Below are 11,904 nucleotides of genomic sequence, written 5' to 3'. Positions count from 1 at the left end.
ACTAAAAGACTAATGGGAGCTAGATTTAGAGTCTGAAATACAACCTACAGACTGGAACAAGTTATGGGAGGAACGTCCATTTAAATCTGTTTCTTGTTATGTAAAAGAACATTCATTAAAACTAGTACACCCATTGCTATTGCACTCCCGTCCAAATTTCACGTATGTTCTCAACAGCATCTCCACTTTGTTGGAAAGGTTATGAGAAAAAAGGCACCTGCTTTCATTTATGGTGGGAATGTGAAAAAATTCAAGACTTCTGGTCAATGATTTATAATGAAATGTTACTAATATCTCAAGAACACTTTACATTTTCCCCAAAATTTCTGTTACTAAATATTTTTGCTGATGCACATGCAAAGCTGCCTTCTAAAGAACTTATTTACATGTCCTTGGCAGCAAAATTAACAATTGCATTACAATGGAAAACAGCAAAAAACCTCTCAATTGACCAATGGTATAACTGGAACATCGCCATAATGGAAAAAAACTCACACACGAACTGAAATTGAGACAAGGCAAAGAAACACCGGACTCTTTTTATATAGTTTGGCATTCATTTATTGAATACACTTCTGAAGATGCATTTGTTCATCAACCTTCCATGGAAGCCTGGCAGATCTGGAAACATGTTTAACTATACAGTTACGCTTGGGTAAATTAAGTGGACCATTTTCTCATAAGCTGGACACTAATGTTATATTTATTTTTGGACATGTACCTTGAGAGATTTTGTTCTCTGGTTTAATTTTGTTCAAATTTGTTTTTACTTTTTTGCATTGGTATCTAGTTGGTCTCTATGAGAAATCCTATAGTTGTCCAATGAGAAGATGCCTGCAGAGAAAACAAAATAAAGTTTATACAAAGAAAAGAAAAAAAAGAAATGCAATAAATGACAAAAAAATCCTTGCAAGAAATGTGTACATTAGTCAGAACTGCCTTAAAATGTGCTCATTAGAAGACATTCACATTAAAATGCTGAAGAATTTTTGTGAGGATTTTTTAAAATCACAAATTGCTGCAGAAATGTGGAGAACTGAATTTAAGACTGGGAAAATGAGAAACTGAGAGAACCGAAATTGACATCTTTCCATCCTTAATTGTAAAGCCATCTACATGAACATGGCCAGTGAGCTAGAATGTAGCAGGGGTGCCGTTATCTGTCTGAATTCTGCCTAGGCCAAAGCCAGCCTTTTCTGAACATTTGTGGGAGTGGGGCTTCACCTTATTGCAATTGTTTCTTGAACATAAGAGCCATGGGGTCCTAGCTGCTCACTTCTATATCCTATGCCAGAGATAGCCAAGGTGGTACTCTCCCAGCGGAGGCTGGTGCCCACTGGGACAGGGAGGGCGGAAGGCAGGGAGCCCAACAGTAGGGGGAGCCAAAGCAAATGGCTGGTGGAGGTAGAGCCAATGAAAGGCAGAGCCAACTAATTCCTTATTTTGTCCCTATCTTCCTCCCTTCTGAGTTCTACAAAGGCAACACTGACACTAAGGAGGAGGCTGACAGGCAGTGCCACCCCCTAGACTGGTTGTAAGTGAGGAGGTAGGGAGGTGGGGTTTGGCTAAGGGCACAATGGGCAATGGCCCACTTGCTCTAATAGATCAGCGTCCACTGTACTGTCCAGATGCTGTTGAGCTACAGCTTCCATAATCCCTGACCATTGGCCATGCTAGCTATGGGCTGATGGGAGTTGTAGTCCAATGACATCTGGAAGACAGCACACTGGCTATACTTATAGCTCAGATATCTAAGTTGCCTATCCTCCTGGAACTTCAGAGGCAATTCTTGCAGGCATTCCCCAGAAGGTGGCAGTATTGTCCTACATTTCCTGAAAATCTCCAGGGAAAGGCATATATCAGTCCCCTGAGTGCTTCTATTGTCCTTTAGGTGGCAGCACCCCAACATAAAAGGGAATAGGGAAGATACCAGAAGTCTTGGGAGCAGGGAAGATACCAGAGGTCTTCAGAAGGAAAGGGAATGGGTGAATGTTGTTGTTGTTGTGTGCCTCCAAGTCGACTGCGACTTATGGCGACCCTATGAATGAGCGACCTCCAAGAGCATCTGTCACAAACCACCCTGTTCAGATCTTGTAAGTGGGTGAATGTAGTAGTATATAATATCATGTACATGCACACTCATAATAATACAGAAGAGACCTACTGCATTGTGTCAAGAGGCCAAGCAGCTCAGAGGGCTGTGCATCTTATGCAACGGTTGTGTTTAAATGTTGCTTGTGTGCAGGCACACTTGCTTACAGAGCTCAAAGCCCAGAATTCCTACATTACCTTAGGTTATGTGTGTTGGCGACGGTCAAGCTCTCCTTGGCTTCATTTAGAAGTAGGCTCAGCAAACCAAGGCTATTCAAATAAAGAAATAACTGGAAAATATAGCTCAGCTTTTTCTAAGCCCAATTTTTATTTGTTTATTATATTATTTATTAAACTTGTATACCGCCCCATAGCCGAAGTGTCTGGGCGGTTTACAACAACTAAAAACAAATACAATTTAAAATAAATTCTGAAATTCCTACCCTGCTGTATTCTGCATGACATCATCAGAAGTGCAATGGGGTTCAAATGCCTGCTCTCCCCCCTCCTGTGAGCCCCCAGCTCTTCCTTCCCTTCCCTCTTACATGGCAGCAGCAGTGGCACTGGGGAGGCTTCTTCCTTTACCCGGTGCCTTGAATGCTGCAACAGCTGCATCATCAATGATAGAGTCCCTGGGGAAAAATGATTTTCCCAGGCCATCACATGGACATTAGGTGCCCTGGGAATGAACTGTGCCAGGGCTCCTTGTGTCCAAGACAATGCTGAGCATGCATTCTTCTAATCTAGGAGACACATTTTTCTGACTTGTCACATTTTAAAGTCACAGAACACCTCAACCCTGAAAATGCTAGAATTTGCAGAACATTCAAATTCAGCACACATTAGTGAAGCTGTGAGAGCCAGTTTGCAGGTAAGACAGACATGTTTTAACTGCGCCAGTGGAAGTGTTACAATTGGTAGGGAAGCTCCAGAACTGGGTCCAAATTTAGCACATACTACAAAGGGTAGCAGCACTCAGGCCTCTTGTTGCCCGAAAAGGAAGCTGCACCAGCATAATTTTCCAGTGGAGAACCTGGTGGCGATGGGAATGCAGTTCAACCTTCATGATCCCAGCCAGCATCACCACATTGGTGGTGCACTTTCCTTCCAACTACCAGGAAGAAGTGGGGATGTGACTCATCTGTCTCATCTTCAAGGGAGTTCTCCAATGACTGCTGCAGCTTTCCCTTTTGTTTTTTCTTCTTCTGGAGATAGAGATGATGGGGGACGTCACAAACTTTGAGTGGCACTTTGGACACTCAGAAACTCCCTTGATTGTTTTCAAGCACTGCAAGTGCTTGCGCAAAGTGCTCAGTTTCGATTTAGATCTGTCCCCCCCCCCCGGGCTGGCTCCATTGATCAGATTAGATTCACTTCTTGTTTTCCTAGTTGTTAGAACATTACAACACCTTGGTCTGGAACATCCAGTCCAAGAACCAAATGTGGCCCCCTGGACCTCTCTATCTGGCCCTTGGGACTCTCCCCAGGCTACATCTCTTTCTCCATGCCCCTCTCTGACCCCACTTTGCACTCTCCTCTCCTGTACTCTTGCCCAGCTGGAATGGATCCTTGAACTCTGATGAACACCTCTTGCTTCTCAGGGTGGAGAATAGGTAGGGTGGTGGAAGTGTGGGTAGAAATTAGCCTACTGTACAAAGGTAAAATTGACATCTGTTCTTCTGCCCCCTTTTGCCTCTGGCTCTGCCCACTACTGCCACATGGCCTCCAGAAGGTTGCAGAGGAGGGACTGTGGCCAGTGGCAGCTGGTGACTCTATGCCAATGGGGCAATGGCATCCACTTGTTGAACCTGCAGTGGATTTCACTGCCCCACTGATGTGGAACCACCAGCTGTCACTGCCTTTAGGTGTTGTCTCTGCCCAATGTTAGGAATTCAGAGGCAAGCTGTATCTGTACATGGGAAGTCTATTTCTCTTTAATAGCACCATAGATTTGTCAACCCATTTTTAAAAATTCATCCAAGCCCATAATCACCACCAAATCTCCTGGCAGTGAATTCCATACTTTCAGTATGGATTTTGTGGAATTTTTTTTTCTTTTGTCAGTCTTGAGCTGATTGGGTGATCAAAAGTTCTAGTATTATGAGAATAAAATAAAAACATCCTTCTCTTATTAGGCAGCTGTGACCGCATACAAATCTTTGGCAGTAGCGTAGTGGCAAATTCAGAAGTACAGGGTCCATTCAGGATAGTCAACTACACCCCCCCACAGCCACATCCCCAGGATTCATTGTCTCTTCAGCAGTTACAGAATTATAGAACCAGTATAAAACTGCAGTGTGCATAGCCCCCCCCCCAAAAAAAGACCCATCCTTTCTCTTTGGGGGCTAAATGTTGCCAGAAACCTTTCAACTTTAAGAATTCTGAAATGAAGCCAGGTGGGGGACTTGGATTTGGGAGACCAAAGTACTTTGCTATGAAGCTCACTTCTCACTTACCCTAGGAGCCAATCAGCATAAAAGGGAAGATGTGAGTTAGCAACTGAGAAGAGTCTTCTCAGTGACTGACTCATTTCTTTTCATTCTGATTGATGCCAATCAGCATGAAAGGACAAGGAAGTATGTTGTTAGCCAAGTGAGAAGACTCTTCTCAATGCCTAACATGCTCCCCTTTCATGCTGATTGGCTTGTACATAGGGACCCTGCTGGGACCCTGCTCCCAAAAAAGTAAGGGGTCTATCATATAATCATAGAATAGTAGAGTTGGAAGGGGCCTATAAGGCCATCAAGTCCAACCCCCTGCTCAATGCAGGAATCCAAATCAAAGCATTCCTGACAGATGGCTGTCCAGCTGCCTCTTGAATGCCTCCAGTGTCAGAGAGCCCACTAGCTCTTGAGGTAATTGGTTCCATTGTCGTATGGCTCTAACAGTTAGGAAGTTTTTCCTGATGTCCAGTCGAAATGTGGCTTCCTGCAACTGGAGCCCATTATTCCATGTCCTGCACTCTGGGACAATCGAGAAGATATCCCGGCCCTCCTCTATGTGACAACCTTTCATGTACTTGAAGAGTGTGATCATATCTCCCCTCAGTCTTCTCTTCTTCAGGCTAAACATGCCCAGTTCTTTCAGTCTCTCCTCATAAGACTTTGTTTTCAATCTCCTGGTCATCCTTGTTGCCCTCCTCTGAACCCCTTCCAGTTTGTCTGCAGTATTCAAGATGAGGCCTAACCAGTGCAGAATAGAGGGAAACTAATACTTCACGCAATTTGGAAACTATACTTCTGTTAATGCAGCCTGATATAGCATTTGCCTTCTTTGCAGCCATACTGCACTGTTGGCTCATATTCCGCTTGTGATCAACGACAATTAAGAACATAAGAACATAAGAAGAGCCTGCTGGATCAGGCCAGTGGCCCATCTAGTCCAGCATCCTGTTCTCACAGTGGTCAACCAGGTGCCTGGGGGAAGCCCGCAAGCAGGACCCGAGTGCAAGAACACTCTCCCCTCCTGAGGCTTCCGACAACTGGTTTTCAGAAGCATGCTGCCTCTGACTAGGGTGGCACAGCACAGCCATCACGGCTAGTAGCCATTGATAGCCCTGTCCTCCATGAATCTGTCAAATCTTCTTTTAAAGCCGTCCAAGCTGGTGGCTATTACTGCATCTTGTGGGAGCAAATTCCATAGTTTAACTATGCGCTGAGTAAAGAAGTACTTCCTTTTGTCTGTCCTGAATCTTCCAACATTCAGCTTCTTTGAATGTCCACGAGTTCTAGTATTATGAGAGAGGGAGAAGAACTTTTCTCTATCCACTTTCTCAATGCCATGCATAATTTTATACACTTTTATCATGTCTCCTCTGACCCGCCTTTTCTCTAAACTAAAAAGCCCCAAATGCTGCAACCTTTCCTCGTAAGGGAGTCGCTCCATCCCCTTGATCATTCTGGTTGCCCTCTTCTGAACCTTTTCCAACTCTAGAATATCCTTTTTGAGATGAGGCGACCAGAACTGTACACAGTATTCCAAATGCGGCCGCACCATAGATTTATACAACGGCATTATGATATCGGCTGTTTTATTTTGAATACCTTTCCTAATTATCGTTAGCGTGGAATATGCCTTTTTCACAGCTGCCGCACACTGGGTCGACATTTTCATCGTGCTGTCCACTACAACCCCGAGGTCTCTCTCCTGGTCGGTCACCGCCAGTTCAGACCCCATGAGCGTATATGTGAAATTAAGATTTTTTGCTCCAATATGCATAATTTTACACTTGTTTATATTGAATTGCATTTGCCATTTTTCCGCCCATTCACTCAGTTTGGAGAGGTCTTTTTGGAGCTCTTCACAATCCCTTTTTGTTTTAACAACCCTGAACAATTTAGTGTCGTCAGCAAACTTGGCTACTTCACTGCTCACTCCTAATTCTAGGTCATTAATGAACAAGTTGAAAAGTACAGGTCCCAATACCGATCCTTGAGGAACTCCACTTTCTACAGCCCTCCATTGGGAGAACTGTCCGTTTATTCCTACTCTCTGCTTTCTGCTTCTTAACCAATTCCTTATCCACAAGAGGACCTCTCCTCTTATTCCATGACTGCTAAGCTTCCTCAGAAGTCTTTGGTGAGGTACCTTGTCAAACGCTTTTTGAAAGTCTAAATACACTATGTCCACTGGATCACCTCTATCTATATGCTTGTTGACACTCTCAAAGAATTCTAATAGGTTACTGAGACAGGACTTTCCCTTGCAGAAGCCATGCTGGCTCTGCTTCAGCAAGGCTTGTTCTTCTATGTGCTTAGTTAATCTAGCTTTAATAATACTTTCTACCAGTTTTCCAGGGACAGAAGTTAAGCTAACTGGCCTGTAATTTCCGGGATCCCCTCTGGATCCCTTTTTGAAGATTGGCGTTACATTTGCCACTTTCCAGTCCTCAGGCACGGAGGAGGACCCAAGGGACAAGTTACATATTTTAGTTAGCAGATCAGCAATTTCACATTTGAGTTCTTTGAGAAGTCTCGGGTGGATGCCATCCGGGCCCGGTGATTTGTCAGTTTTTATATTGTCCATTAAGCCTAGACTATTTGTCTCAGTTCCTCAGAATCCCTTCCTGCAAATGTTAGTTCAGGTTCAGGGATCTGCCCTATATCTTCCACTGTGAAGACAGATGCAAAAAATTCATTTAGCTTCTCTGCAATCTCCTTATCGTTCTTTAGTACAACTTTGACTCCCTTATCATCCAAGGGTCCAATCGTCTCCCTAGATGGTCTCCTGCTTTGAATGTATTTATAGAATTTTTTGTTGTTGGTTTTTATGTTCTTAGCAATGTGCCCCTCAAATTCTTTTTTAGCATCCCTTATTGTCTTCTTGCATTTCTTTTGCCAGAGTTTGTGTTCTTTTTTATTTTCTTCATTCGGACAAGACTTCCATTTTCTGAAGGAAGACTTTTTGCCTCTAAGAGCTTCCTTGACTTGGCTCGTTAACCATGCTGGCATCTTCTTGGCCCTGGCGGTACCTTTTCTGATCTGCAGTATGCACTCCAGTTGAGCTTCTAATATAGTGTTTTTAAACAACTTCCAAGCATTTTCGAGTGATGTGACCCTCTGGACTTTGTTTTTCAGCTTTCTTTTTACCAATCCCCTCATTTTTGTGAAGTTTCCTCTTTTGAAGTCAAATGTGACCGTGTTGGATTTTCTTGGCAATTGGCCAGTTACATGTATGTTTAATTTAATAGCACTGTGGTCACTGCTCCCAATCGGTTCCACAACACTTACATCTCGCACCAGGTCCCAGTCCCCACTGAGGATTAAGTCCAGGGTTGCCGTCCCTCTGGTCGGTTCCATGACCAACTGGTCTAGGGAATAGTCATTTAGAATATCTAGAAACTTTGCTTCTTTGTCATGACTGGAACACATATGCAGCCAGTCTATGTCCGGGTAGTTGAAGTCACCCATTACTACCACATTTCCTAGTTTGGATGCTTCCTCAATTTCATATCTCATCTCAAGGTCTCCCTGAGCATTTTGATCAGGGGGACGATAGATCGTTCCCAGTATTAAGTCCCTCCTGGGGCATGGTATCACCACCCACAACGATTCTGTGGAGGAGTCTGCCTCTTTTGGGGTTTCGAGCTTGCTGGATTCAATGCCTTCTTTCACGTATAGAGCGACTCCGCCACCAATACGTCCTTCCCTGTCCTTCCAATATAGTTTATATCCAGGGATAACCGTATCCCACTGGTTTTCTCCATTCCACCAGGTCTCCGTTATGCTCACTATATCAATGCTCTCCTCTAAGACCAAGCACTCCAGTTCTCCCATCTTGGTTCGCAGGCTCCTAACATTAGCGTACAGGCACTTGTAAGCAGTGTCTCTCTTCAAGTGTCTTTGGCACTTGTGGTTTGGCCTGTGGTAATTTTGCTCTTCTGAATTTATATCCTGTGCCCCTGCTCTCACAATGCCTACTTCTAGGCCTACCCCTTTTAACATTTCATCATTTCTTTGGTTTTTATCCCAGGGGGGAGGTTTATTCCGAACTGGACCTTTCTCAGCTCCTGTTGGGTTTCCCCCCTCAGTCAGTTTAAAAGCTGCTCTGCTACCTTTTTAATTTTAAGTGCCATCAGTCTGGTTCCATTCTGGTTCAAGTGGAGCCCGTCCCTTTTGTACAGGCCCGGCTTGTCCCCAAATGTTCCCCAGTGCCTAACAAATCCAAACCCTTCCACCCGACACCATCGTCTCATCCACGCATTGAGACTGCAAAGCTGGGCCTGTCTGGCTGGTCCTGCGCGTGGAACCGGTAGCATTTCAGAGAAAGCCACCTTGGAGGTCCTGGCTTTCAGCATCCTACCTAGCAACCTAAATTTTGCTTCCAGGACCTCACGGCTGCATTTCCCCATGTCGTTGGTGCCAACGTGCACCACGACCACTGACTCCTCCCCAGCACTGTCTACCAAACTATCTAAACGACGGGCGATATCCGCAACCTTCGCACCAGGCAGGCAGAACACCTTGCGGTCTACACGCCCATCACACACCCCACTGTCTATGTTCCTAATGATCGAATCACCCACTACAAGGATCCCTCCACCCCCTGGAGATATATCCTCGGCACGAGAGGATAGCTGCTCATCCCCCAAGGAATGGGTCCCTTCTAAGGGATCGTTTCCCTCTTCCTCAGCTGGATGCTCTCCTTCCCCGAGACCATCGTTCTCCATGATAGCAGGAGAGCTATCATCGCTGGAGTGGGACACAGCTATAACATCCCTGAAGGCCTCCTCCACACACCTCTCTGCCTCTCTCAGCTTTTCCAGGTCTGCCACCTTGGCCTCAAGGAAATGAAGTCATTCCCAGAGAGCCAGGAGCTCATTGCACCGAGAATTCCAAGATCCTTCTCACATGTTGTACTGCTGAGCCAAGTATCCCCAACTGTGCATTTGGTTTCTTTCTCCTAAGTGTAGAACTTTGCATTTATCCCTGTTGAATTTCATTCTGTTGTTTTCAGCCCAATGCTTCAGCCTATCAAGGTCCCTTTGAATTTCACAGTATTAGCTGTGCCCCCCAATTTTGTATCATCTGCAGATTTGATAAGCATACTTATCCAAGTCGTTAATAAAAATGTTGAAGAGCACTGGGCCCACGTCTGAGCCCTGTGGTACCCCACTCGTTACTTCAGCCAAGTTTGAGAAGGAACCATTGATAAGTACTCTTTGAGTATGATTCTGGAGCCAACTGTGGATCCACCTGATAATTGTTCCATCCAGCCCACATTTAGCTAGCTTGCTAATCAGAATATCATGGGGCACTTTGTCAAAAGCTTTCCTGAAGTAGAGATATATTATGTCCACAGCATTCCCACAGTCTACAGTCTCATTTTTCCAGTTTAGTTCTCCACATTTTCACATCTGTGATTTTTTAAAAAAAGGCCCCATAAAAAACATCAGCATTTTAGTGTGAATTTTCCCAATATACACGTGTTTGCATGCATTTTTGCCTACCAGAAACATTTTTTTTGCAAAGCAGTATTCCCCTAACAGCATGCATGTTTGTATGCTATTTTCACTGATATATGCCCTTTTATGCACACTTTGACCCAGTATATGCATTTTTGTACACATGACTTGGCTGGAGAAGTGCATTGCAAAATTAAGAGAAGGCGAATTTCAAAGGATGGCTGTGTTTCAGTTCCTGTGTTGCTTCAGGAAATACCAATTTGGAAGGTTCACCTTTAAATGCAAACTGAATCAAATTTCTTCCTCATTCCAAAGCAGTGAGGCAGTTGGTTCAGATTTGGGGTATCATGAAAGGTCAGCAAATTGTTAGTTATTAAATTTGTTACTATTCTGTGAGGTGCAAAGTGAGAATTATGGGTATTTCCATCCTCAGATGCCTTGGGTACTATGTATCTTCACTGGGGGGGGGAATGGGGTGCCCTTTGGTGCTCCACCTCAAAATGTCCCAAAATGTCTTGGGACATCCATGCCAGTGGCTCTTTACAATCCTTCATGTGATAAACACATCTGTGATTAGGGCTGTGCACAGCCCTCATGAACCAATTCAGGGAACACCCAACCCATATCCAGACCCAGATTAGTTTGGGGGCAGGGCTAATGTTTAATTAGGTTTTTTCAAGCCCTAACTGAACATACAGTCAGGAGGGGGAAGAAAGAGAAGCTCCCCTTGCCCCCAGCCAAGAGCAGGAAGGTTCAATCAAGCACTCTGCAGCCCGCAGGATTGAAACCTCTGTGCAGCAGCCGATGACAGAGAATTCAATCCTGCTGGGCTCTGACTCACCAGTGTGTTCTCTGTGGGGAACACACTGGCAATGCAGACTGTTGCAGCCTTCCCATCCAACACTGTGACCCCTGACAGCCCTGGATCACTCCAGGCTATCTCACCCAACCCAAGGAGGTCTGGGGCTATCTTAACCTGATTTTGCTCAAGCCCAGATCCCCTTGCCCCTGAATTGGCCTGATTCAGTGTGGGATTCAGTTTTTGGCTAAATCTGGTCCACAGCTCTACACAAAATACACAACTAAATGGTGGAAAGCCACTATCCAGTCTGAAATGAAAATGCAGTCTGTGTAGGGCTGGATGGAGCAGCCTCATCCTGTCCCATTTCAGTCTCACTGGTGCTCAGTTATAAGTCTGTTGGCCCCTGTTTTCGGCATTTTTTAAAATTTGAATTGCACACATTTTGTATGCACCTTTTATGTAAAATATGTACTTTCTGATGCTTTACAAACGATCTTCCCATAAAATGTGCATTTTGAATGTGTATTGAATGTAAAATGTGCATTTTGGTGCATGATTTTTGCACCACCAAAAGTACACCACAGAAATCTGGAGAAGTGCAACATACGACTAGGAGCTGCGTTCCAGTCTGAACCAAGTCAGCTGTCTGAAGGAAGGATTGAGTGGCAGGAGTTGCCTTGTCCTCCTGGCCTGAATATTGCCACTGGCTCTGCTCCTGAATCTGATCTGGGGAATGTGTGTGGGGAAAGAATGCTGCCAGGGAGTGACTGCTTTTCATCAAGGGCAAATCAGCCTGAACTGCCACTGACATTGGCTGTAACTTTAAGAACCGTCACTTTAAGAACTTGTCCCTGACCTTGCTTTTTCTTCCTCCCTCCCGTTCATTTTTCCTCGCATGTCATGCCTTTTTAGATCATGAGATCTTAATACTGATGTTTTGTAAGTCACTCTGAGAGCCTTTTTGGCTAAAGGGCTGGGTATAAATGCTGCAAGTAAATAAATAAATAACACAAATGGGTGAGTGCTAGACTGGGCCAATCCACAGAGAAGAGCAGGGCAGAACACATTCCTTGCTCCATCCCTGAAGCCCGAGGTTTAAATTGGCAAG

The sequence above is a fragment of the Rhineura floridana genome, chromosome 14, assembly GCF_030035675.1.
Source record: "Rhineura floridana isolate rRhiFlo1 chromosome 14, rRhiFlo1.hap2, whole genome shotgun sequence".
Lineage (NCBI taxonomy): Eukaryota > Metazoa > Chordata > Lepidosauria > Squamata > Rhineuridae > Rhineura > Rhineura floridana.
Note: the sequence above shows the minus strand (reverse complement) of the source record.